We start from the raw sequence: 26,006 nt of genomic DNA, 5'->3' as shown, positions 1-26,006 counted from the left end.
GGGTAATGAGAAGAAGATTCAGTTGAAGAAAGAACCAGCTGAGCCATTGGTTGATATACCAATAGCTGAAGGAAAGGTTGTGAAGATCGGCTCTCAACTAACTCCAAAAATTAGAGAAGTTCTCATTCATTTCCTTCAGGAAAATCTAGAAGTCTTTGCATGGTCTCCTGAGGACATGTCGGGGATTGATCCTAAAGACATTGTTCATCATTTGAATATCAATCCAGACGTGAAACCGGTGAAACAAAAATGAAGAAATTACTCCTGAGAGAAACATGGCAATTGCCGAGGAAGTAGACAAATTGCTCAAAGCTTAGTTTATCGAAGAAGTACACTATCCCGATTGGTTAGCCAATGTAGTGATGGTTAAGAAGTCTTCTGGGAAATGGAGGATGTGTGTGGACTTCACCGATCTTAACAAGGCCTACCCGAAGGATAGTTTTCCACTGCCTCATATTAGTTCATTGGTTGACTCAACAGCCGGGTATGAGTTGCTGAGTTTCATGGATGCGTTTTTTGGTTACAATCAAATCTTCATGCACCCATCCGATTAGGATAAAACAGCAGTCATCACAGACTGAGGCTTATATTGCTACAAAGTTATGCCTTTCGGTTTAAAAAATGCAGGTGCTACCTACCAACGATTGGTAAACAAGATGTTCCAGGAACAAATCGGGAGAAATATGGAGGTTTATGTCGATGATATGCTGGTCAAGAGCAAGCTGCAGGCAAGTCATGTGGCAGATTTACAAGAGGCGTTCATGAGATTGAAACGATTCAAAATGAAGCAGAATCCTACGAAGTGTGCGTTTGGAGTTTCATCTGGGAAGTTCCTCGGTTATATGGTTTCAAGCCGAGGGATTGAAGCCAATCCAGAGAAGATTCAAGCAGTGTTAGACATGCAATCTCCATAGAATACAAAGCAGGTTCAACAGTTGACGGGTAGAATCGTGGCATTGAACAAATTCGTCTCTCGATCCACAAACAAATGCCTTCCTTTCTTTAAAATTTTCCGGAAAGCTTTTGAATGGTCTGAGGAATGTGAACAAGCATTTGAGCAGTTTAAAAAGCATTTGGCCAGTCCACCTCTGCTTAGCCGAACTATCCCTGGAGAATTATTATATTTGTATTTAGCTGTATCTCCCACCGTGGTCAGTGCGGCTTTGATTCGGGAAGAGGAAGGAGTTTAGAAACCTGTTTATTTCATTAGCCAAGCGTTGCATGGTGCTGAGGAGAGGTATGTACAAATAGAAAAACTTGCTTTTGCTTTGGTAATCGCATCTAGAAAGCTTCGGCCGTACTTTCAAGCCCATACGATTAATGTGTTAACCAAGTATCCGTTAAAAAAAGTACTTCGGAAGTTGGATCTGTCTAGTCGGTTAGTCAACTGGGCAATTGAGATTAGTGAATTCATCATCCATTTTGTGTCGCGCAATGCTATCAAAGGCCAAGCACTTGCAGACTTTTTAGTAGAGTTCACTAACATGCAAGACTTAGAGGCATGGCCAAATGAAAAGATGTGGGTAATTTATGTTGATGGTTCTTCTACAAAGAAGAAAGGTGGAGCTGGGGTAGTAATGGGCACACCAGACGAGAAGGAATTGAAAAGCTCTTTGAGACTAGAGTTCAAGACTACTAACAATGAAGCAGAATATGGAGCGGTAATAGCTGGGCTCGGCTTAGCCCAAGAGATGGAAGCAGAATTCGTGGAAGTGCGGAGTGATTCTCAGGTGATTATCGGTCACATTCGTGGTGAATTTGAGGCTAAGGGCAGCAAAATGAAGCTATATTTGACTAAAGTCCAGGATATGCAAAAGTCCTTCAAAAAATTCTGTATTGTTAAAATCCCGTGGGAAGAGAATGAGAAAGCAGACCATTTAATCCGGTTAGGTTCAGCAACCGAGGATGAAGTGGGGGAAACCGAGCAACCAATACAAATTTTACAACAACCCTCCATCACCGAGGAAGTCATGGTTTTAACTATCGAATTCATGCCAGCCTGGGCAGAAGAGATTGTTGGTTATTTAGAAATGGGAGTTCTTGCAGGAGACAAGAGGAAGGCAGTGCAATTAAAACGAAAGGCTGCTCGATTCACCTTGGTCAATGGTATTCTTTTCAAACGGGGCTTTATGTTACCTCTTTTTAAGTGTGTTTCTAAAAAAGAAGGTAATTATATCCTCCGAGAGATCCATGAAGGAATCAGTGGCAGTCATTCAGGAGCTCGAATGTTGGCATTGTCAAGATTCTATGCAAATTGTCAAAACTTATGACAACTGTCAGCACTTTGCAAATATCATTAAGCAACCTCCTGAAGAGTTTAGCTCAATTTCTTCACCATGGCCATTTTCACAATGGGGCGTAGATATAGTAGGGCCATTACCTCCAGGGAAAGGAGGCATTCGGTTCGCTGTAGTTGCCGTAGATTACTTCACGAAATGGGCAGAAGTGGAAGCTTTGGTGAACATTACAACGAAAAATGTCGAGAAGTTTCCTTGGAAGAATGTGATCTGTCGATATGGGATTCCCCATGCATTTGTGACAGACAATGGCAAACAATTCAATTGTGATTCCTTTCGAAACTGGTGTGCTGGGCTTCATGTTCAGCAATATTTCTCATCTGCAGGGCATCCTCAAGCAAATGGACAAGTAGAAGCAACAAACAAAACCATATTCAAAATCCTGAAGAAGAAGCTCGGTCAGCACAAAGGGAATTGGGCGGAGGATCTCCCCAAGGTTTTATGAGCATATCGCACCACCAGAAGAACTCCAACTGAGGAAACCCCTTATGCTTTAGCCTTCGAAACCGAGGCTGTCATCCTAGCTGAGATTGGGTCGAGAAGTTTTCATGTAGACACCTTCAACCCCGAACTTAACAGCGAGGGTCTGAAACTACATCTAGATTTGTTACAAGAAAAACAGGATCAGGCTCAGATTACTATGGCGGCATATTAGCAGAGGGTAGCTCGGTACTTCAATCAGCGAGTCAAACATCGCAGTTTTCAGGTTGGAGATTTGGTCTTGAAAAAAGTCACTCTTGCTACGAAGGATACAGCTAATGGCAAGCTAGCACCAAACTGGGAAGGACCATACAAAGTGATCAAATGCGGCAGGGCAGGAGCATATCACCTCACAAACTCTGAAGGAAAACAACTCCAACGACCATGGAATGCTGAGCATCTTAAGAAATATTTTTATAGAATTATAAGTCTCAGAGATTCACCTTTTGTTATATCCCTTTTGTAATATAAAAGTGTTATGAATGAAGAATCCTCTGAGGTTGTAATCATACAAAAATCTTAAAATACGCAGCAGACCACACTACATTCGAAAATATAGCCAGAGCATTTCCCGAGCATGACTCGGTTAAATATCACTAAGGTGCTTTCCTTAGATAAACCTTCGGAAATATAGCCGAAGAATTTCCTAAACATTGTTTGGTGAAATATCGCCAAGGCACTTTCCCGAGGAAGAGTTCAGAAATATAGCTGAACAAAGCGCTTTCCGAACTTAACCTTTACCCAAAGGTTCCACTTCGGAGAAATATAGCCAAAGAATTTCCCAAACTTTGTTCGGTGAAATATCACTAAGGCGCTTTCCCGAGGAAGAAGTTCATAAGCATAACTAAAACAAAGCATTATCCTAGCTTAAACCTTTACCCCAAAGGTTCATGTTTAGTAAGACATACTCGAACCAAGAACTTTCCCAAAGCAAAATGTTCAAACTATTACTTTTGAACAGAATATTCTCACAAACCATGCATTCTCGGTAAAAACGTATGTTTCGTCCAAATTTTCCAAGCATCAAGCATCATATAAACACAATCGTAACGATTCAAAATTTTCAAACCCACATCTCATAAAGATTCCCATTGTTATAAATTAAATTTATAGCCCATGGGAATCGGGGGGGTATACCCATATGAAGCAACAATAAAGCAGTTGATCATTGTCAAAAACATTTCTATTTCATCGTCAAAAAATAAAGAAAGTAGTTACAAAAAGTTATGTCATCCCAGTAGTTACATTCGGAAAAATTCAATCGGCTCCATCTAATGCATGGTCCCATTCCTCGTCAGATACAATCACCGATTTCTCCGAGTCATCAGATGAAGATCCTTCAGCTTCAGTATGCTCTGGTGCAGTAGAAGGTTCCCCAGCTTGATGTCGAGCAAAAGGGTTGAAGCTGAAGATTGTAATGCCTTTACAGTCGGGCATTTGCTCTTGACCGACTATAGCAATTTTTGCAATGGCCTCTTCGGTTGGGGGAATATCTTCGGGTTTAATTGTGTCCAGGTCAACACCCTCAGGAGGATTCTTTGACCAGCTGCGGAAAGTTTCAAAACCCGAGATGAAACCTATACCCCAGCCATAATCTCGGTCCCAAGAAGCGAAGGAAAGCTACTTATAGAAATTACGAGCCTTATCCTTGTACCTAATCACTTGTTCTTTGGCTCGGGAAAATATTCTATTAAACTCTCAGTCCTCTTCTCGGCAGCCTTAAGCTTCTTCTTTGCCGACTTTCGTTTTTTTCCAGCCACCAGAAGCTGCTCCTCGGCCATTTTTAGTTTCCCTTCAGCCACCTCGACTCTAGTGCACTGGGTTGCCGAGTACCTATGAACTTCTTCGAGTTCTTTAGAAACCAAGTTAATACGAGACTCGGTAACTCGGCATTGAAGCTCGGCATCAGCATGTTTTTCCTTGAGCTGAGTGGCTTCATCTTCAAGGGTGGAGTAGTCAATCAGCAACCTCCGGCCTTTAGCTTTCTTAGCAGCTAACTCGGTTCTAGTTCCTGAGCCCGAGAATCAGCTTGAACATACCAAGCCTCCAACCCGGTAATCTGCTCTCTGGAAAGGAAAAGGTCGTTTTCTTGCCGGGATGATAATCCTTGTAAACGCTCTATCTCGGCTTCGGCATCTCCAAGTTTCTTCTTTACATTCTCGGTTTCCAAAGCCGAGCTCTCTGCAAACCTTCTGAAATGGAGATAGTAGTTCATACTGTGCATTGATCCCTACCAAAGAAAGAAGTTTTTAGTAAACAAAAAAGAGAAGAAAAAGGAGAAACACAGGGAGATAGAGGCATTTACCTCAAGTTGATGATACAGCGTGTGTTCCATCACCTCCTTTGGAAATTGAGCACTGATGCCGGGAGAGTTATTGGCCTGAATCAAATTGACTAGGGCAACGAAAGGGTTTCCAAGCCAGTTGTCACCCAAACGAGTAAGAGGTTCCCCAAATGTCCAAGAAATCGGATCAAGTGTACGCTCTGCCGAAAGACCAGCTGCTTGCGAAGTCTCAGTAGGATTTTACATAGGATCACTCGGTGGTTTGTCTCTCGGTGGCTGAGATGACTCCCCAAGGTTAGCGAATTCCCCACCATCTGAGAAATTAAAACCAAGCCCTTCAACTTCACTAACAGTTACTACTGGTTTGGCATCCGATTGCTCAGTAGCCTCTTGAACACCTGCCCCTTCTTCAAGAACTGTTTACTCGTCAGCCATGGGTTCTGTAATTATTGGCACATCATCAGTATGCTCGGTGGTTGAGGGTTCATTGGTAACCGGATCTCCAATCTCAGGTCCACTACCTGTAAAGTCAGCAACCACAGGTTCGGTGCTAGCAACCTCCGGGTGCGGGGACGAACTCTCCGCTTCAGTTTGACCTGGGAGAATCACTGCAAGTAGTTGTATTACCGGCATGTGTAAGGCAATATCCCTAAGGATTTGACCAACGTCTACTGGTTCCTCTTCCTCGGAATCAGAAGCACTCAAGTGCATGGCTTCGGTAGGAGTAGAAGAGAGAGGAACCGCCGAGAGTGGTTCGATTTCTAAAGCCTCGGAGGAGGGAGGTCTGGCTCTTACCGGAGTATGAGAGGATGATCGGGGTGGTCGGTTGGCAAGAAGGGCATCTCGGGCTGATGTATCTTGCTTGCCTAAAAACTCCCTGACTCCACTAAGAACCTTGGAGTATGCTCTGACATGGGGATCAGGAGCTCCTACCTCAGGAGTTGTCTTCTTTCCTTGAGCTCCCGAACCATTTGTCACTCTGGTCCTTTCTTCTTCGAGAAGGTTGTCAGGCACTAACCCCATTATTTCAGAACCCGAGAGTACTTCAACTCCCTCCGATTCTAGATCAACAACTGGCTCCGCTGTCTTCGAGCCACCGTCGTTTTTCTTCTTCTTCTCCAAAGAAGCAATATTAGGATCTTCTGGCTCCTCAACGATTGCCAGAGAAACTCTAGCGGCGATTGGGGGCCTTGCCAAGGGTTTCTTCGAGAAAGCCTCTTCGGCTTTCCTCTTGCCTTTCCCTTTAGAAAGCCCTTCGGCTTTGACGGTCCTCCTTCTCGGAGGCTAGGCAAGATCAGCAATCGGTCTTCCCGGCACCTTAACAAGTGGTATTCTCGGTAGGGCAGCCTCTACCAGCCTTGCTGGGGCAGGGGTCCACAGGTACAGTGCCTTATTCTCCTCAGTCATGACAGCATCGTAATCCATTTCTAAAGGATTAAGCTCGGCATACCTCAGTACGTCTCTTACTCGCTTCGCCTCTTCCCTGGTTAAGCTTGGTTCTTGTTGACCTGAAAGTATATATCAAAGATTAGCTTTGCTGCAAAGGAAAAAAGGGAAAGAGTAGATAAGTACTAAGTTCGGTTTGTACCTCGGTTTGATGGAGCAATGGTTTCTCGAGGAACACTCAGATCTTTGATTACTTCCGAAGGTGCAAACTCCCAATCACCTTGAACAAAGAAAAATTCGTCTTTCCACCCTTTGTTGCTGGTATAGGTGGGACTGAAGGTGAGAAGCTTTAATTTCTTTCGGGTTTGGAAGGTGAATAGGTACTCGGTTCGGGGACATTTGGTTAGTTGGTAAACCTTCAGAAACTCCACCACAGTAAGAGGGTGTTCTGCCCCGAGAATCTTTGGCCAAACAATCATGCAAGCAAAGAAAACTCTCCAGCCGTTCGACAACAGTTGGTGAGGAGCTATCCGAATATAACTCAACACCTCCCGAACTATCCTCAAGAAAGGAAGTCTCAGACCTATCCAAAACATCTCCAAATAAACGCAGACTTCATTACTGTCGACATCCACCATAGCTCCAACACTGTCGGTATCGAAGCATAATCGAATCGAGTCGGGAAGCTGACAGATTTGACGAATTTCTAGTTCGTCACCATCTGACAGATTCGATTCCCATGTAACCGGGTGTAAAGCACCCAACGCACCAGGGGCGTCCTCGGCTCTACGACTCATTAGGTATTGAAATTCGGGAGTTAATTGACGAGGAATGGAAGAAAGACCTTGCCGAACTAGAAGATAAGTAACGCTCAAACGAAGATGATTGACTGAGGGTTCAATCAAGGGAAGAAGAAAATCTAGGTAATGAAGTATGGGACAGTTTGGATGAACGAAAGGCTCGGCTGAAGGGACAGACTCGACCGAGGTTCTGAAATACACAACGCTTGAAAAATAATATTGGGCAGAAAGGTCCGAACGAAGGAGTGCCAGTGTTGAAAGAAAGAAAGAGAGATCAGAGAAAGCTCAGAAGGGACAACAATGGCTTCTAATGGAAAACAATGGAGAATAAACGAAGGGGAAGAGGGTTTTAAAAAAAAGCTTTCAGAAGGGGAAAATGAAGCAACTCATTTAAGGCCTTAGGAGCTAGGGTTCCTTGGAAAGGCTCCTTTGTATTCTTACTCTCCATGCAGGTACTGACGCGTGACCACCTTAAATTTTGAACCGTAGGAAACCCAACACGTGGTTCTCAAAAGGCGGAGGTAAGTCATTTATTGCTCCCACTATATTATTTTTTGAAAATTCAAAATTTCAAAAGTTTAAAATTTAGAGCCAATTCACCTTATTTCTATATAAACAAAACCAAATTTATAAAAAAGCTGACCCAATCTCAGAAATACGAAATTTCCATATTCTGTTAGAATAGGAAATTTGGGGGTAACTGTTGGATCATGGATCAGCTATATTGGGCCCGGTAAAATGATCCATCGGCCCATCACTAAAGTTCGGTTATTTTTACTGTTCATCAAACTTATGCTCGGTAATTTATACTTAACTGAACTCGGTATAAACAACGCTTGGTCCCAAGACTTGGTATGCCGAGTCTTACGTGGACTACCGAGTGTTACTCTCGGAATATTGGATATATCTGCATGATATTTTTTCATCCTTCTTTGAATATATATATTGTTTGACACGTGGATCCTCGGTAAAGTCCACAGTGTCAAGTAAACAGGTACAACCCGATGTCTATAAAATGGGGGTCCCCGCTCAGATTTTGGTAACTTCTTTTCCTTTCCAAAATTAAATATCCTTTATTCTCCCAATCTTATCTACCATCTTCGAAATTATATTTCTCTTAAACACTGTGACTAACTTACGCATCGAAGCTATCCCCAGCCGGACAACGCTGACAGCTTTAATCATTTTTCTTTGTTATTTCATAGTCTTGAAATTTCACAAATATCAGGCCATTCACAGGGCCCATTTCACATCATCATTCGGAAAATCTGTCCAAACATATATAATGTAAATTCATACATACATATTTTAAATAGAGAGTACAACATCAGGTTTTGAAAATAAAAACATAAGATTAAAATGACAAACATCATGAAGTTTGTTGGGAACCGAGTAGACGCATTTAATAATGTTCTTATTTCAAATGCTCGTAAGAAATTATAAGGATGAGCTAGTTGATAAAATCATGTGCTGGGCCTGTATGGTTATTAGTCGAGCTACAACATGATTTGTGAAGGAAATATATACAAGAATGAAAAGCCGACTATATATGTATATGTTAAGGCATATAAATGGCCCTTTTTGAAATGCGGATTATGTACATGACCCATTTGAAAAAAGATGCGGGTAACATTTTTTATTTTTATTTTTTAAAAAGAACTATTGTCATGAAAAAAATAGAAGATTTGCATAAACTTGTATGGCATAAAGCCATGTGTTAAGTGGCCCATTTGGATTCTAAATAAATAAAATAAAATAAAAATATTTTGTTAGATTAATTAAGCCAAGCACTAATAATGGATTAAGTTCTTACAAATGTCATCACTATTAGGCATCAAAACAATTCAGTAATTTTTTGGGTCCAGTAAATATTAATAGGTATATTTGATCTAGTTTTTACTAAGGGTCGGGTATAGTCAAGATAGACTTCTAATTAGAACCTACGTGTTTAGCCTAAGGCTGATATAGCTAAATTTTATCAGTTCAGGTATTTAATGGTACGAAAGTATCAACCAGGTAAGGGAAAATCTTTAACCCTTTCTAAGTGTTATTACATTGCATAATATAATTAAATAAAGTGATAGTTTGAATATATATATATATATATATATATATATATACATGAATACTGATTTAGCAATTTAATAATTATTTAGACAAATAAACCTTATATGAATATCTAACATTATTTCCAATAAAAAAAATATAACATTATTTGTTCAAATTGCAATTTGAGTAATTACTTGCGCACCCCACTAAAAACAAAAAAGAGGTCCAAAGCCTAGTAATCTTCGCTGACAGTTTTCTCTGCCGTCGAGTCGTCTTTAAAAAAATAAATAAATAATGTAGTTTTAAAAATTATATCATTTAAAAATAAAAAATAAAAATTAAGAAATTAAGATTTAACTTTATTCTTTAAGAAGAAGCACGTTTTTTTAAAAGTTCTTTTTTATTTAAAAAAAATTTAGGAGTAATTACTTTTTACCCCATGAACTACAGCGTCTTTGTACTTTTCCCTCATGAATTACCAATTATGACACTTGACCCCATCAAACTACCGTCTTATGACACTTTCCTTCCTTTTGTCAATCAAAGGGGTTAAATCTAACGGTCAATGGTCATGTGACTTGCATGTGTCATTTTAAATTTTTTACCTTCCATTTTTGCCATCACTTCATATCAATAAAATGACGCTTATACAAATCTTAATCCAAAAATTTGAAGTGAGGGCAAAAATGGAAGGAAAAAAATTTTAAAATGGCACATGCAAATCACATGACCGTTAAGCGTTAAATTTAACCCCTTTAACTGATCAAAGAGAAAAAAAGTGTCATAAGATAGTAGTTGGATAAGAACAAATATTATAGTTAATAGTTCATAAAAAAAAATACCAAGACACCGTAATTTAAGGGAGCAAAAGATAATTACTCCAAAAATTTAACTACAATCCCAGATTCCGGAACATCTCTTTTTAACTTTTTACATGCTTTAAGTTCGAAAAGTGAATCTATTAAACAAAAAAAATTCCCAAAGCTGACAGTTTTGGTTTCTCTATATGGCTTTAGCACATGAACTCCGAAAGGATTAAAGTTTTATTTTATTTTTTTATTGTTTTTAAATGTCATGTGGAAATAATTTAAAATTAAATAATAATAATTCTATTCAAAAAAAATTTTGTGTTAATAATTTGTCTAAATATTTTTTATAATTTTTAATAAATTTAATAAATTAACCATTAAATTTGTAATGTCTACCATTCATTTATATAAAATTCTTATAAGTTTATAAATATAATAATTAATTTATAAGATGGGATAAAAAAAAAAAATCATATTTAAAATTAAGACAACAAGAATTTTAATCTTCTTTATATATAGCGTTACACCTCTACAAATATTCACAACCACTTCTCAGATGTCTCGGTTCCTCACCAGTCAGCTCTCCACAGTAATGGAGTCAACAGGCTCCTACTCCATCTTCCCTCCTCTTCCTCTTCTCCTTCTTCCACCACATCCCAGCTCTATCATCGCCCACTTCGACCACTCCCTATTTAAAGGAAGCTCTCCCCACCAAATCAGGCTACCTCCCCGTCAACCCCACCACCGGCTCCGCCATTTTCTACTCTTTCTACGAAGCCCAGAAACCCATTTCACCGCTCTCCCAAACCCCTCTTCTTATTTGGCTCCAGGGCGGCCCAGGCTGCTCCTCCATGATCGGTAACTTCCTCGAGCTCGGCCCCTGGCGTGTCAACTTCCACAAGGCCAAATCCGACCCACTTGCTCTCGAACCCAATCCAGGCTCTTGGAACCGCATATTCGGCCTTCTTTTCCCCGATTGGAACCGGATTCAGCATTGCCTCTACACCCGAAGAAATCGCAAGAGATCAACATTCTGTTGCCAAGCATCTTTTCTCCACGATCACTTCCTTTATTGAATCGGACCGATCGCTTAAGTCCCGGCCGATATACATCACTGGTGAAAGCTACGCAGGCAAGTATGTTCCGGCAATTGGGTACTATATTATCAGGAAGAATGCCGATTTGCCGGCGTCCGAGCGGGTCAACTTAGCAGGCGTTGCTATTGGAAACGGGTTGAGCGACCCGGTGACCCAGGTGGGTAATCATGCCGTGAATGCTCACTTTTCTGGTTTGATCAATGAGAGGCAGAAGAGGGAGCTGGAGAAAGCGCAATGGAAGGCAATTGAGCTGACAAAATCAAGGAATTGGAGCGAGGCAACAAATGCTAGAACAGGGGTCCTGCGTTTGTTTGTAGAACATGACAGGGTTGGCGACATTATACGACTTCACTCGGAAAGCTCAATACAAGACAGAAATGGTGACCGAGTTTTTACAAAGCGAGGAGGTGAAGACGGCCTTGGGGGCGAACGAATCGGTGGCTTTTGAGGAGTGCAGCGACGTCGTTGGGGATGCGCTGCACGACGATGTGATGAAGAGTATGAAATATATGGTGGAGGCTCTGGTGAAGCAGAGCAGGGTGCTGTTGTATCAAGGGCATTTTGATTTGAGGGATGGGGTGGTTTCAACGGAGGCTTGGGTGAAGACGATGAAATGGGAGGGGATTGAGGAGTTTGTAATGGCGGAGAGGAAGGTTTGGAAGGTGAAAGGAGAGCTTGCTGGGTATGTGCAGAAATGGGGGAGTTTGAGTAATGTTGTGGTTTTAGGGGCAGGGCATCTTGTGCCTACTGACCAGGCATTGCATTCTCAGGCAATGATTGAAGAGTGGGTGTTGGCGAGGGGGTTGTTTGGGTATCAACAAGGGGAGGATTTGTGCTCAAACTTGAGTCCTCCAATGTAACTTTTGTTCCTCCTACTCCTCCCTACTCTTCTTCTTGTCATTTGTAATATCATGGAATAAATTCTCTACTTTGAAAGAATTTTTATTTTCTTTTTGTTGTAAGTAATAGAAATATTATTGAAAATACGTAAGACGTTCTATATACACAAGGAGTATACAAAAGAAATCTCTTAATTAGTAAGAACAACTAGACAAGAAAATCATGATAATTAGGAAAAAAATATATGTATTTTTTTCCTAAAATGTACATCGATGAATAATTGATTTAGCAATTTAAAAATTATTTAGACGGACAATCCTTCAATGAATATCTAACATTATTTCCAATAAAAAAAAATAACATTATTTGATCGAATTGCAATTTGAGTAATTACTTCATGTAAATCATTTTTTTGGCTAGAGGATCTCAAAAAAAATTTAAATTATTCAAAATCAACTTTTAATATTTTTACTTTTTATATCACATCAATTATTTTTTATTATTATTTAAATAAAAAAATCAATATAAAACATTTTTTTTTTTTTTAACTTTTTCATACAAAGTATTTATTTATTTATTTATTTTTCTTTTTTGTCCTTTTTTTTTTAACATCAATCAAACATGTCGTCACTAGCAAACATAAAGAGCCCTCCAAAGCTTGCTCACTCCACTAAAAACAAAAAAGAGGTACAAAGCTTAGTAATCTTTGCTAACAGTTCCTCTTTATGCCGTTTTCTTTAAAAAAAATTTTTTTTTCAAAAATGTAATTTAAAAAATTTTATCATTTTAAAAAAAATAAAAAATATGAAAATAACATTTAACTTTATTCTTTAAGAAGAAGCACTTTTTTTTTAAGGGAAAAATATAAAAAAGCCCTCCAAACTATCGGTCGTTTTCGATTTAGCCCCTTAATGTTTCAAAAGTGATAAAATAGCCTTCCAAATTACCAAACTATTGCATTTTGGCCACTCTGTTAGTCAAAACGTTAGTTTGGATGGAAACTGCAAAACGATGTCGTTTTGTTGGGGGGCTACTTTATCACTTTTTGAACATTAGAGGGTTAAAATAAAACAGCTGGTAGTTTAAGGAGCTTTTTTATATTTTTCTCAATTTTTTTTTTTTTTTTTTTCATAAAAGGGCATTGTAGTAACATACCCATAACAAAACGACGTCGTTTTGCAGTTTCCGTCCAAACTGATGGTTTTGAGAAACGAAGTGGCCAAAATACAATAGTTTGATAGTTTGAGGGGCTACTTTATCACTTTTTGAACATTATAGGGCTAAATCGAAAACAACTGATAGTTTAGAAGACTTTTTTATATTTTTTCCTTTTTTTTTTTTAAAGTTCCTTTTTACTAAAAAAAAAAAAAAAAAAAAAAAAAAAAAAAACTACAATCCTGGATTCCCGAACATCCCTTTTTCACTTTTTACATGCTTGAAGTTCGAAAAGTGAATCTATTAAACAAAAAAAGATTCCCAAAGCTGACAGTTTTGGTTTTTCTGTACCGCTTTAGCACTCGAACTCGGAAAGATTAAAGTTTTATTTTAGGGTTAAATACTGAGCCATGAGATTTTATTACTTTATTTTTTAATTTTTTACAGTTTGATTTTTATTATAGGAGGTTCTTGTGATTTCAATAAATGACCAAACTAGTCATTACGTCTGTTGAGTGTTAATTGACTTAACGAAAGTACAAGTAAACCAATTAAAATTTGACACTTGATATAAGTGGTCACGTCATCAATGATGACGTGGCACCTATTTAAATTTTTTATTTCAATATATATATATATATATATATATATTCAAAAAAAAAAAAAAAATTGAGGGTGGTTGGCCATTTGGGTGTGGCTTGACCACCCCCTTTGGCCATGGCCACCACCATCTGGCCGGATGGGGGTGGTCGAGCCACCCCTTTGGATCAAAGGAGGTGGCTCCCTTGGTGCCCAAGGAGTAGGGGTGTCAACCCGGTCCGGTTTCCCGGTTTTTGGCCAAAATCGGAACCGGAACCGGGGTACCCCGGTTCTCGATTTTGGGAAACCGGAGCCGGAACCGAGATCCCGGTTAACCGGGGTCCCGGTTCCCGGCCGGTTCCGGTTTTACCCGGTCCGGTAACCGGTTTTTGAAAAAAATTAGTGTTTGGGGCTTATTTTAGGTATTGGGCCTAAAATAAACCTATTATTTTTTTCATAAGTTAGCTCATTTAAAAAAAAAAAAGTTATTAATCTTTTTATCTAAATTAAAGATGCTTTATTGTGATTGTTCCAAATAATTAAAAAATAAACCTAAAAAAGCCTAAAAATCCTAAAAAATCAATGTTTTTGCCTATATGAGCCTTAAAAATAAAAAATCAAAATTTTAAAATACCCTAAAAATCATTTTAAATTAGATACATAAAGAAAACATTAAAACAATAAAAAGTAAAAACAAGTATGTAAACAAACCAACATGCACAAGAAATAAATACCCCTTACTACAACAATTCAAAACCCAAAAAAATAAAAAATAAAACAAGTATTTAAATAATCTACCAATTAAAAGAAATACACTCACAATAAAAATAGTTCACAAACATATTACAAAGACAATATATATATATATATATATATATATATATATATATATATATATTTATTATTTAATAAAATAAGACCCGGTTCCGGTTTTCCCGGTTTTTACCGGGTGCCGAAAATCGGGACCGGAACTGGGGTCCCGGTTTTTTTTTTTTTTGGCAACCGGAACCGGAACCGGTCCCCGGTTTCCCGGTTTCCGGTTTTCCGGTTTCCCGGTTTTTGAGTCCCTGTTCTGGTTTCCCGGTTATTTTTGACACCCCTACCAAGGAGGGTGGCCAAAACCACCCCCAAACCACCATCGAGCCACCCCATCCCGCCCCCCTTGGCTCCAAGGGGGTGGCCCCTTGGCGCCCAATGGAGGTTTTGGGGTGGTTTTGGTCACCCCCTTGGCTCTAGCCACTCCCAATACCCACTGATGGTGGTTTTGGCCACCCCCCTTGGGCACCAAGGTGGTGGCTCGGCCACCCCCATCCGGCCAGATGGGGGTGGTCAGGCCACCCCCATGTCCAAAGGAGCCACCCCCAAATGGTGGCCACTCCCAATTTTTTTTTTTTGAAAAAATGTATTATTTTAATTTTAAAAAAATTTAATTAGATGCCACATCATCAGTGTCATCAGTGATGATGTGGCCACTTATGTCAAGTGTCAAATTTTAATTGGTCCACGTGGACTTCCGTTAAGTTAAGTAACTGTCAATGGACGGTAGGACTAATTTGGTCATTTATCAAAACTACAGGGACCTCCTGTAATAAAAATCAAACTCTAGAGAGGAAAAAATAAAGTGCTGAAACCCCAAGGGGTATTAGATATTTAACTCTTTATTTTATTTTTAGAGAGTGTCTTGAGTATTGAGGTTGCACAAAAGTAGGCTTTTGTGCCACCAATTAAAAGGTGACACCTAAGTCAATCTTGCCAGACTTAATTTTAGAAGAAAAAAAAACCCCGCTGCACTAAATTATACCAGGTTTGAGGAAATAAAAACAAAAAAATTAATTAAAAACAAAAAAACAAATTAGAAGTGGGGCTTCCCAACATGCAGCCACCACAAGTGGGTGGTGGGGGTGGCTTGGGAGGGGTGGCCGCACAAGCCATCCCTCACCTAGGGAGAGAGTTTTGGCGGAGAGAGAGAGAGAGAGAGAGAGAGAGAGGGGGGAGATCCAGGCCACAGGGGGCGACTCGCGACCAAACCCCAGGCTACAGGGGGTGGCTTGCACTGCCACCGCTGGGCTAGGGGTGGCAGTGCGGCCACCCCTAACGGGCCGCCACCCCTCTCTATTGGAAAACCTTTTTTTTTTTTTTTTTTTAAATGATTAAACATGATATAATCATGTGGTTTGGTTTTATTTTGGTAATGTGTTCCATGCTGATGTGTCAGATGGTGAATGGTGGGCATAAAAGAGCACTTTTGTCCAACCTCCTTATCTAAGTTATTCTCTTATTTTTTTTAGAGACTAACTTATATAGGGAGGTTGCACAAAAGGTGAGTTTTGTGCAACCAATTAGAAGGTGACACCTAAACTAAATTTATCAAACTTAAATTTTTTTGAAAAAAACCTAACTACACCAGATTATAAATAAAAATTAATTATATAAAAAAAAATATATATATATATATATAGAATTGAAGTGGTGGCAGGTTGGCCACCCTCCCCCACTTTGGGTGGCCGGCCGCCACCCCCAGGCCATGGGGGTGGCCGCGCGGCCATTCCCATGGCCTGGGGTGGCTCGCCGGCCACCCCTTCAATTTTTTTTTTTTTTTTTTTTTTAAATAAAAAATAATAATAATTTTGTATTTTATTAGAGTAATCTGGTGTGGTTGAATTTTTGTTTTAAGTATAAGTCTAATGAAATTGACTGATGTGTTAGCTTTTTATTGGTGACACAAAATGTGACTTTTGTGCAACCTCCCTATATAAGCTATTCTCTTTTTTTTTTTTTATTGTTTTTAAATGAGATTTAACTATGGTCAGAGGCTCCTTAAAACCCACATTTTGCAGCACCCAATCAGTAACTGACACCTAAGCTAAACCACAACAATTGCATTTTTCTTAAACTACAACCAACCTCACCGGATGAAGAAAAGAGAAAGAAGAAAAGAGAGAAAGAAGACAAGAGACCCAGTGGGTCTGGCTGAAACGGCGCTGGCCGTGGGTCTACCCATGACCCATGGCTAGCCAAACCAGCCACTTCGGCGCCGTGAGTTACCGTCTCCGGCGCCGGTCCGACCTTTAGGGTGATAAAATCCCCTAAAGGGTTAACCTTCCATCTCTAGGTTTTAGATTTGAATCTAAAAATGAATTTTGAGGCATTAGAAACAATTTTTGAAACATTAAAAACGGATTTTGGGCATTAAAAATGGGTTTTGAGGCGGGTTAGGGTCATGACCCGCGGGTTTTGTCGTGGGTCACGGCTGGCCAACGACAGCCACGCAAGACCCACGACGTCGTGGGTACAGCAAGACCTACGGCGGGGTCTGGTATGGGCGGGTTGGGGGGCATGGGTTTGGGCAGGGTGTGGTTTGGGTGGCTTTGATTTGGTGTGTTTGTGCTCATTTTTATTTTTTGCATTTTTCTTAAAGTGATGATATGTCGATTGATGAGTGGGTGTTGTAAAAGTGGTGGTTTGCATATAGTCCAAATCATAGGGGCTCTCTTTTAAATGTCATGTGAAATAATTTAAAATTAAATAATAATAATAATTTTATTAATAAAAATTTGGTATCAATAATTTGTCAACATTTTTTTTTATATTTTTTAATAAATTTAATAAATTAATCATTAAATTTCTAATGTCCACATTAATTTATATAGAATCCAAATAAGTTTATAAATGTAATAATTAATTAATAAGATGAGATAAAAAAAAATCATAAAAAATTAAGACAAAACAAGAATTTTAATCTTCTTTCTGAGTAGTGATAGAAGTTACGCCGGCGTGCGTAAACAGTAACGCACACTGGTGACGTGGCATGTGCCACGTCGTTTGCCCCAATTTAAAAAAAAACCAAAATCTGAAACACGTTCCTCCCTGGCCATTTCACCCCAAAAATTTCCCCCAAACCCATATTCCCTCCACCCAGATTCTCTCTCCACCGGCACCGGCACCGGCACCGGCACCGGCGCCGTGATCCCACCGGAACCGAGGCCGTGATCTCCTCTCCTCCACCATCATTGCCGCCGACCGACCCCATTTTCCCTCTCCTCCTCACTCTTCGCACGCAGCTCTCTCTCTCCCCCGACCTTTCACCTCCGCCCACCACTATCTACTTCCGGCAACGAGGGCCACCCATGCACCACCATCGGCAACGCCCAGCCACAGAATCAACTCCAAATCCGGCGACGACGCCCACCAAACTCCAGTCGTGGACCGCCACCGAACACGCCTACCATCCAAGATTCGCCCGGCCGAACGCCACTCCCGGCACCAGCTTAAAGGCTTGTTTTGTCAAGATCCGTTATTTACAGCTGATTTGGTGAGTGGAATTTTGAAATGGGATTTTTGTGGGTTGTGTTTGGGCATGGCACCAGATCATTGCTGGGTTATTTGTGGGTTGTGGGTTCTCTGTGGGTGATGAATTGTTTCTTTGTGGGTTCTCTGTTTTAGTGATGAATTGTTTTTTCTGCTTCTCTCTGCACCCAACACCCACAATCTTTGGGTTTTCGATTTTTTGTGTGTTTTTAGCTCAAATCTCTGTTTTAGTAATGAACTCTACTCTCTTGCCTGCTATGCACACATTGTGTTCGGCAAAATGCCTAACCGACATTTTTGAGATATGAATTTCAATTCATGTTTTAAAATGCTCTTGCTAAATACCTATGGTGTTTAGTGGTGCAGGGGACTCAGCCGCATTTGTTATTCTGGTTAATATTTGGAGGGTTTTTCTTCTTGTTGCTTTTGGGTCTTGTGTTATATTTTTTGCATATGTAGATTGTCATTTGTAATTAAGCTATTTGTTTGGCCTTTTATTTTATTTTTTAAATGTTGTTCGTCGGTTTTGTGTTATGTTCTTCTGTGCTTGAAGGTTCTTGTTTGTTCAGTTTTTCTTGGGATGGTTTTTTGGATTTATTAGGTGTTAGTTATCTGGTTTTCTTAAATTGGGGGTTGATGTAGGTGGTGGTTATTGGGTTTTGGCTGTTTTTATTGTTTGGTTGCATCTGTTTTTTTTTTTTTTTTTTAATTTAAGCTTGGAAAGCCATGATTCAAGTTCATATGTGAAATAAAAAGGAGTGGAACAATGGATTCAGTGAATGAAAAGAGAATGAGATTTTTTATTTTGGGGGCTTTGTTTAATTGGTTTGGTGTTAATTTTCAGTATTTGATATATTTAAAACGTAAATCAACATGTACTTGGGTTCTTGTATTCTGATTTTTTATTTTTTTATTTTTATTTATTCATAATCTATGTTTGTGACGGAAAGCATGGTGATGATGCTTTACTTATTTTGATTTTCCTTGCTGACGCCTCTAATCAAATTTATTTTTAGTTTCGACATTATGCGGAATCAGTTTGTCCTATAGGAGAGCTACAAAAGAATTTAGACTATCTTGAACTCATTGTTTATTGGGTGGCTGAAAAATTTGAGAAATGGGGTCAAGAATTATATGCATGTCATTCGAGATTTTCAAAAGTCAAGTTTAATCAGCCCTATATGGTTGTGTTAGGCTGAGTTCACTGGAACACCATACTTCTTTTTCATGTAAAATGCTGAAAATTCTTAACTTTACATCCTAATTCAAATGGATTTTCAAGAAATATGAACAAATAGAAAGTAAAATGCTTGAGAATGTCAAAAATCGAGTCTAACTTTATACTTTTCTCAGAAGCCAAAAGGCTCTATTGGGTTTTCAATGAAGGCTTTTAATAAAATGCATAGTTAATATGCTGAGAATTAAATGGAAGGATTGGCACTTTGGTTGATTTTGCATGTGATATTTTAGGCATTTGTTTGCATTTCTCAATATGATGATGAATGTCTCTGTGATGTTTATTAGAAATAAGCATTTTTTTTCAGTGCCTGGATGAAAATGTTTGGGTACTATACGATTGAATTGGGGCCCGACTTATGTGGTGTTTAGACGCAATGTTTCTAGGTTTGTTTTTGTAGACCTTGTTTTTGCAGAATCTATGCATGTTTGTAATGCTTATGTATTTTTTGCATAATGGTATTGGAGATGAACTGAGATTCTAGTATTGTCTTGGTTGGTGTTTTTAATTAGATTGTACATATGAATAGATTATGTCTGCATTATCAAATAGCAAAGATTACATTTGTGTGGGCATTGATCTTTAATTGTTTGATGTGTATGATCAGGAAGCATCATTCAAGAACTTGGTTGTTTTAGTTTAAATTTTCCATTTTTTCTAGTGGGTATGGTTTATTTTGGTGGGTTCTGACCCAATTTCATGTGATTCTTGATCTGGTTTTGAGAATTATTGCTTGATCCGGATGTTTAGGTGGTAAATGCTACCAGTTTTGGTGAAACGGGACGGGTGGAAATTTCCTACAATCAGAATATTTGCTTTTCCAGAGGGATGTTGAAGTTTGCATTTGGAATTTATTGAATGGAACTAGTATTAGTGTCTGAAATTTCCGGGTGGAAATTTCCTACAATCGGAATATTTGCTTTTCCAGAGGGATGTTGAAGTTTGCATTTGGAATTTATTGAATGGAACTAGTATTAGTGTCTGAAATTTCCAGGTGGAAATTTCACTTGAGAATTTTTTGTTGTTGATGTTTGTCATTGGTGTTTTTGTTTTTGTATTCCATATGTTTGATGAAATTTCCATGAGATTTTGTTGTTGTTGATGTTTGTGTTATTGCTGCTACAGGCACAATCTTTGGGTTTAATTATGCTTATTTAAAGGGTTACTACAAGATTTGGCTCAATAATTAAACATGATCCTGGCATAGTTGGCAGGCAAAGTTTCAAGAAGAAAGGACATGAGGGAGCACATTAATTCATTTAACTTACATGTAAAACGTTACATAACTTGTGTGTCTGATCTTTCCTTTGATGACTTTAGCCCATTTCTTTTTTGAACTATATAAAGAACCTTTATGTTAGTATCTCTTTAGATCAGAATTATAATTTTTGCACAGGGCCTCATCGTGGTTGTAACTGCTTCAGTGTTGGTATTTAGTAAGGCCAACAAGGATTGAGTTACCTTTGTAAGTTGGGCTTGTCTATGGTTTTGGCATGCAAACTTTATGTATCATTTTTTTGCGAGGTCATACTTTGCATTTAGTTTTTTTTGCCGTATAATATTTGATACCTTATTAGAATGTCACCAAAGAATCATACATAGTTGGAATTTCCAACATTTCTCGTAAAAAGCATATAGATTTTAAGGGAATTAGTAAAATTTCCACACATTATGTATGACCTAACCCATTTCCAGTGCATAATAGTTGAAATTTCCCACACCACATAATTTCTTGAACAAACTATGGTCATAGTAATATATTTAGTGTTACCATTTAGATTCTGTGTTGTAATCGCCGCTAGTACTATGCCCTATTTTCAGCTTACAATTGAGATTCATGAGTGCCTATGTACTCTTTCTCATGCTTTGCATTTTTCATTAGTGCCTTTGTATTTTTGATTAAGTAAAAGTGGGAAAAGATCTCAACTAAACATTTCAATTTTGAGGAGGATTTAGCAGCTGAGGAATCAGCAAGAGAAGGAGCTTGATGAGTGAGAGCGTATGCCAGTCATTTCTTTATTTCCTCAGTTTGGTTTCAACTGCTAGTTTCTTGTTATTATTTATTTGTGCGTTAGATATGTGCTCACTGTTTACTTGTCTCTCATGAAATGATAGTTGCTCAAAATGCAATGAGTTTAAAGTTGGTGTAAGAGACATCATCCAAGCAGGACATGGAGAGCGCTATCAGGTTCTCATAATTTTTTTCTTCTTCCTTTTGATTTCCTAAAATGTTCTTGTACGTGCTTGATATCTGTCACATGACATGGAGAGCGCTATCAAGTTCTCAGAATTTTTTTTCTTTCTTTTGATTTCCTAAAATGTTCCAATGGGCTGGGTAGATACAAAAACTCATGTATCATTTATATATGTGTATATTTATAATGTTTTGTGTGTGTTCAGTTGTTGATTGCTTGTGTTCATGTTTGAAAATTTGCGAACTTATTGGTGGTATCCTAATACATATATGCTACCTAAGGTTATAGCTTAAGCTTCATTTAGATGGAATCAGGGAAAGGATATTTGTTTGTGGTGTTGAATAAGGCCAATGTTATCAATATATGAATTTGTACCATATAGAGTTCTTAAGGCCAGTCAAAACTTCTTAAGAGCTTTTTTGACTGAGGGGTAATGAGTGCTTTTATCAAGAGTAGAAGATGATTTAGCCTTTAATTTTGTATCTCAAAAGTGCATGCTAGGATTTATCAATAAATTTTCTGGCATTTTCTTTTAAGAAGCAAAATTCTACATTTCTTCTATACTGGCTGAGGAGTGCTTGTAATTGGATAGTAAATGATATTATTATAGCGATTTTGATGTTGAAATATGTTGTTCATATGTTTGCTAAGATTTTATGCTAAGCTTTACTTTGTTAACCTAATTGATGATTGATACTTGGTCCATATGTATGTGTGCTAGTGTGAGGGACTTTCCTAACGCAATTGCATTTCTTGATGACAGGCATTGCCTCTTTCCTGATGATGTTAAAAGATCATGTTCTACAATATGGTTGAGAAAAGACAGCAATTATTTCCTTCATGTGACTAAACATAAGATTCTTTTGTTCTTCTGTTTTTATCCCTCCTGATTCACTGTGTATTTGGTAGGTTGTAGGTACCTAGTGATTTGTACATAAAATTGATTATTGGAATGCCCCCAACTCTTGGCCTTATGTAAAATTAATTATTCTATGTGTAAGTTTGTTTCATGTCATTTGATTCTTTTAGCAAGTGTTGTTTGTAAGAATTTATGATGGAATTAAACATTCTCAAAAAATCGTGAAGGATTGGTTGTTTGTTTGATAAAAAATGGTTAAGCTGAAGGAAAATACTGAATTAAAAAACGGATGCAGTATAATCTTATGTCTTGATAGAGAAAGATGCGGCCAATTGATGGCTGAATTTGCACATGTTTTGGCCACCTCACAATGCTAATGTGTGCTGAAGGTTGCAAGCATAGCAAGGGCATTGTTGATAACCATATAGCTTTATTCCTTTCTGTTTTGCAAGTGAAAGATATATTTGTTGTCAAAGTTTCAAGCTTGAAAAGCAAGTAGAAAATCACACAAGACTTTTTCGACAGCACAACATGATCTCGACAAAACAAAACCAACAAAGTGCATTTAATTTTCACAAACTAAAAGATTCTATGCTTCAATAGTATGAAAATGTTGAAGGATGTAGCAAAACATAACAAAGAGAATTTTACAAGCTTGCAACATTAGTTTACAGTTGACCCATAAAAGGAAAAATGTAACCTCTTCCTTTTTGGCAACCACGCGAAATACTTACAAAATAATAAAATAAGCCTATTTAGGGTATCACTTGAATGCATTTTAGTAATGAATTTGTACACCAATAATTTACAATAGGCAACCAAGCAACTCATCATAGAAAACGTTGAGGACTTGCGATCCCATGAGTCTGATTACATTAAGGGGTTTTGTGCAACCAGAACATGCAAAGAGATATATTGAATATATAAGGAGTTGAGGCCCATCATGGCTATGCCGAAGACTAGAACTGATGCAATACAGCATGAATGGCCTTCAGATGAAGCTACATCAAAATCAAGTAGTCAATAAGAAAAGGACCAATAAGTCAAACATTTAGAAACACATGCATTTTAGCGAAAGCAAATTTGGATATATTTTAGACAGCCATGTGAGAATGAACTAAATGGAAAGGTTGTAGTGGGCTAGTTTTAGTCAACCTGAGTGGTTCTTTCTTAATAGCATGGATTTATAAGAGTCAAGCATAATTGTAAAAAAGTTCATGCTAAAAGAGGACTTCCTATTCTGAGTTAATCCCATTTTTCTTACGTGTCATAATTATCCAAACATGCTTTTGACTCTTCCTTTGCAGCAAATCTACATATTGGAGATACTTTCTGCAACTGAAAGAAACAATTCACTTCACCTTCCCTAGGTTTAGAAGTGATGGTGGCATAATTGGAACAGCAGTCGGTAACGATATGTTTCCTTTGGCTCCATTGATGCCAGAACTTTGGTCTTGGTGTTGCATCACAATTCAAGAGAAGTTAGCAATGGGATGGTACAAAACAACCACCAGCCCTTCTTTCTAATTTTGTGCCAAAAATTCACCAAATTAAACTTCAAGAGGAGAATTTTATAAAAAAAATTGATGTCTTCTCAAGAGTTTTGTAGAATATCAACATATGAATTATAGACCAATTGCATGCCACCATTTACATAGTATTACCTACTAAGTGACGCATCTGAAATGTATAAAAAGATTGGAAGCACAAGTAGCAAGCCATGAAAACAGCATAACTTCAACTCATTTGGTGGCATCTTCAGTAAAAGTAGCAAGACAAATGTGACAACTTTTGCAGCAAAATGTACTCATATCTAAAGCTACGTGCTGTTTCCTCAAACCAATTTAATATGCTTTGTTTATTATGGGCCCTAAGAGCAACAAACCTTACATATTGAAGGACTCGAGTCCTCAACTATGAACACAAACTATGTCCAAAAAAAAGTAAAGGATTCATCTCATCAAGCAAAGGCATAACACTGTCTCTCTTTCATTCAAATGCTTCTAGCATTTGCTATTTACATGCTTGCAAATTCTTATAAAGAGAACCATGCCATCATTTTCTATTTACTCTCGCTTAGAATTTGATTGTTCAAAGATAACATACTTCATGCAATAAACTAAATTATCAACATCAAAAGAAGAGCAACTCACATAATGGTGGAACATCTCCACAACCTTCTCAGCTTCTTCAACAGTACTCATAGTGATAAACCCAAACCCTCTACTTTGATACGTTCCTCTCTTGTAATTCACCTATAACAAAATCAGTAAATTAGCATAATTTCATGGCAGAAAATTCCCCATCTTCTAGTTTTACTCTCTCACACACACAAAAACACAAAAATGCAAACTTTACCTCATCAATCTCAACAATTCCAACACGATGATGTCATGTGAATGAATTCTCCAAAAAAAAAAAAAAAAAAAAAAAAAAAAAAAAGGCTTCTCACAAGCCCAAAGATCTGGAGAGCGCATTGGAAGATGTTCACCCCCAATGTTGCTGCAGTCACTTATTTTTGTATTAATGGACAAAAAATCAATTAATAGCTTACACAAGTTGAAAAACCATAAGCAACGAGTATGCATAAGAAGCTACGAATCAACAGCAAGGAGTGAAGGTTAAAAAGAGACCAAAAAGAAAGAAAGGAAAAAAAAAAAAAGAGTTGGGGATTTCAAAATTAAGCTCTAGCCTCAATTATAACATGTTGCAGGCCACTTTTGAATCAGCACAAGTTCATTATCCATTTTACATTGATGGTTCATCAAATCCATACAAATTTCAACTTTGCAAACAAGTTTAAGGAGAGCTTAAGGTCTTAGGTCCATGGCGGGGACACTCTGAAAACAAAACATTTGACAATAACACAACTCCACTAGAATAGACAGCGATATCTTAGAATGAGAACTTGAGAGAGTTTATAGGTGCTCCAAATGAACCAATAGCTATTCATTTACTTTTCTAATGACCACCAAATGGCTGTTTACCTTCTTAATGAGGTGTATACGAGAATGTGCTTTTTGGAAGGTGTTCACATAGAATTGACCCACATAAACAAAACAAAGGTGTTCACATAGAATTAGTATTGGTGGGCTATTTTTTGGCTTTTTTTCCTTCATATATTCAGAGGCATCATAAAAGTTATCATTTGAGTGATGAAGTAGATTTTGCTATAGACCTTATCATCATATGCAAATAACATTGAGACCAATTACAATGATCCAAAAAAAAAAAAAAAAAAAAAAACTCAATTTTCTAACAAAATTATACTTCTCAGGTCTGTACCTTATTCAATGTATGCCCAGCAATATAAATTCCAGCACCCAACCAATGAAAATATATTGAAATTTACAATTTTTTAACCATCTAATCAGCCACCACAATGCAAACAACATAAAATCATGAATTGGGCCCGTAAGACACTAAGCTGATCATGTCATCGCATTGGGCAAAAGGAAATAAAACAATGAGATAAACCCAGAAAATCTATTTCGAACAAAGCTCCATAAGTCACTAAGTAAAACAAGCACTAGAAGCTAATCAATTAGTCAAATCTAAAGTGGGAGAGTACCTGAGAGAGACACTGATGAAGAGGAGATTTTTGGAAGAGGTGAAAGGATAAGAAGAGCTA

The 26,006-nt window shown here is 38.0% G+C and overlaps 2 long non-coding RNA genes and 1 pseudogene across 2 annotated transcripts; 2 read left to right on the top strand and 1 right to left on the bottom strand.

The window, feature by feature from the left end:
- Window positions 1-8,262: 8,262 nt before the first annotated feature.
- On the top strand, window positions 8,263-12,122 carry LOC132179344 (serine carboxypeptidase-like 50 pseudogene; annotated as a pseudogene).
- Window positions 12,123-18,828: 6,706 nt separating this feature from the next.
- LOC132178645 (uncharacterized) lies at window positions 18,829-22,531 on the top strand. Its single transcript, XR_009439848.2, has 2 exons — window positions 18,829-21,509; window positions 22,280-22,531. It is a non-coding gene; the product is annotated as an uncharacterized LOC132178645 (long non-coding RNA).
- Window positions 22,532-23,102: 571 nt separating this feature from the next.
- On the bottom strand, window positions 23,103-24,799 carry LOC132178815 (uncharacterized). Its single transcript, XR_015911817.1, has 3 exons — window positions 24,734-24,799; window positions 24,529-24,630; window positions 23,103-23,376 (listed from the first exon to the last, which is right to left on the bottom strand). It is a non-coding gene; the product is annotated as an uncharacterized LOC132178815 (long non-coding RNA).
- Window positions 24,800-26,006: the final 1,207 nt, after the last annotated feature.

Source organism: Corylus avellana, chromosome 4, assembly GCF_965113065.1.
Source record: "Corylus avellana chromosome 4, dhCorAvel1.hap1.2, whole genome shotgun sequence".
NCBI classification, from domain to species: Eukaryota; Viridiplantae; Streptophyta; class Magnoliopsida; order Fagales; family Betulaceae; genus Corylus; species Corylus avellana.
Note: the sequence above shows the minus strand (reverse complement) of the source record. Positions and strands in the feature narration are given on the sequence as shown.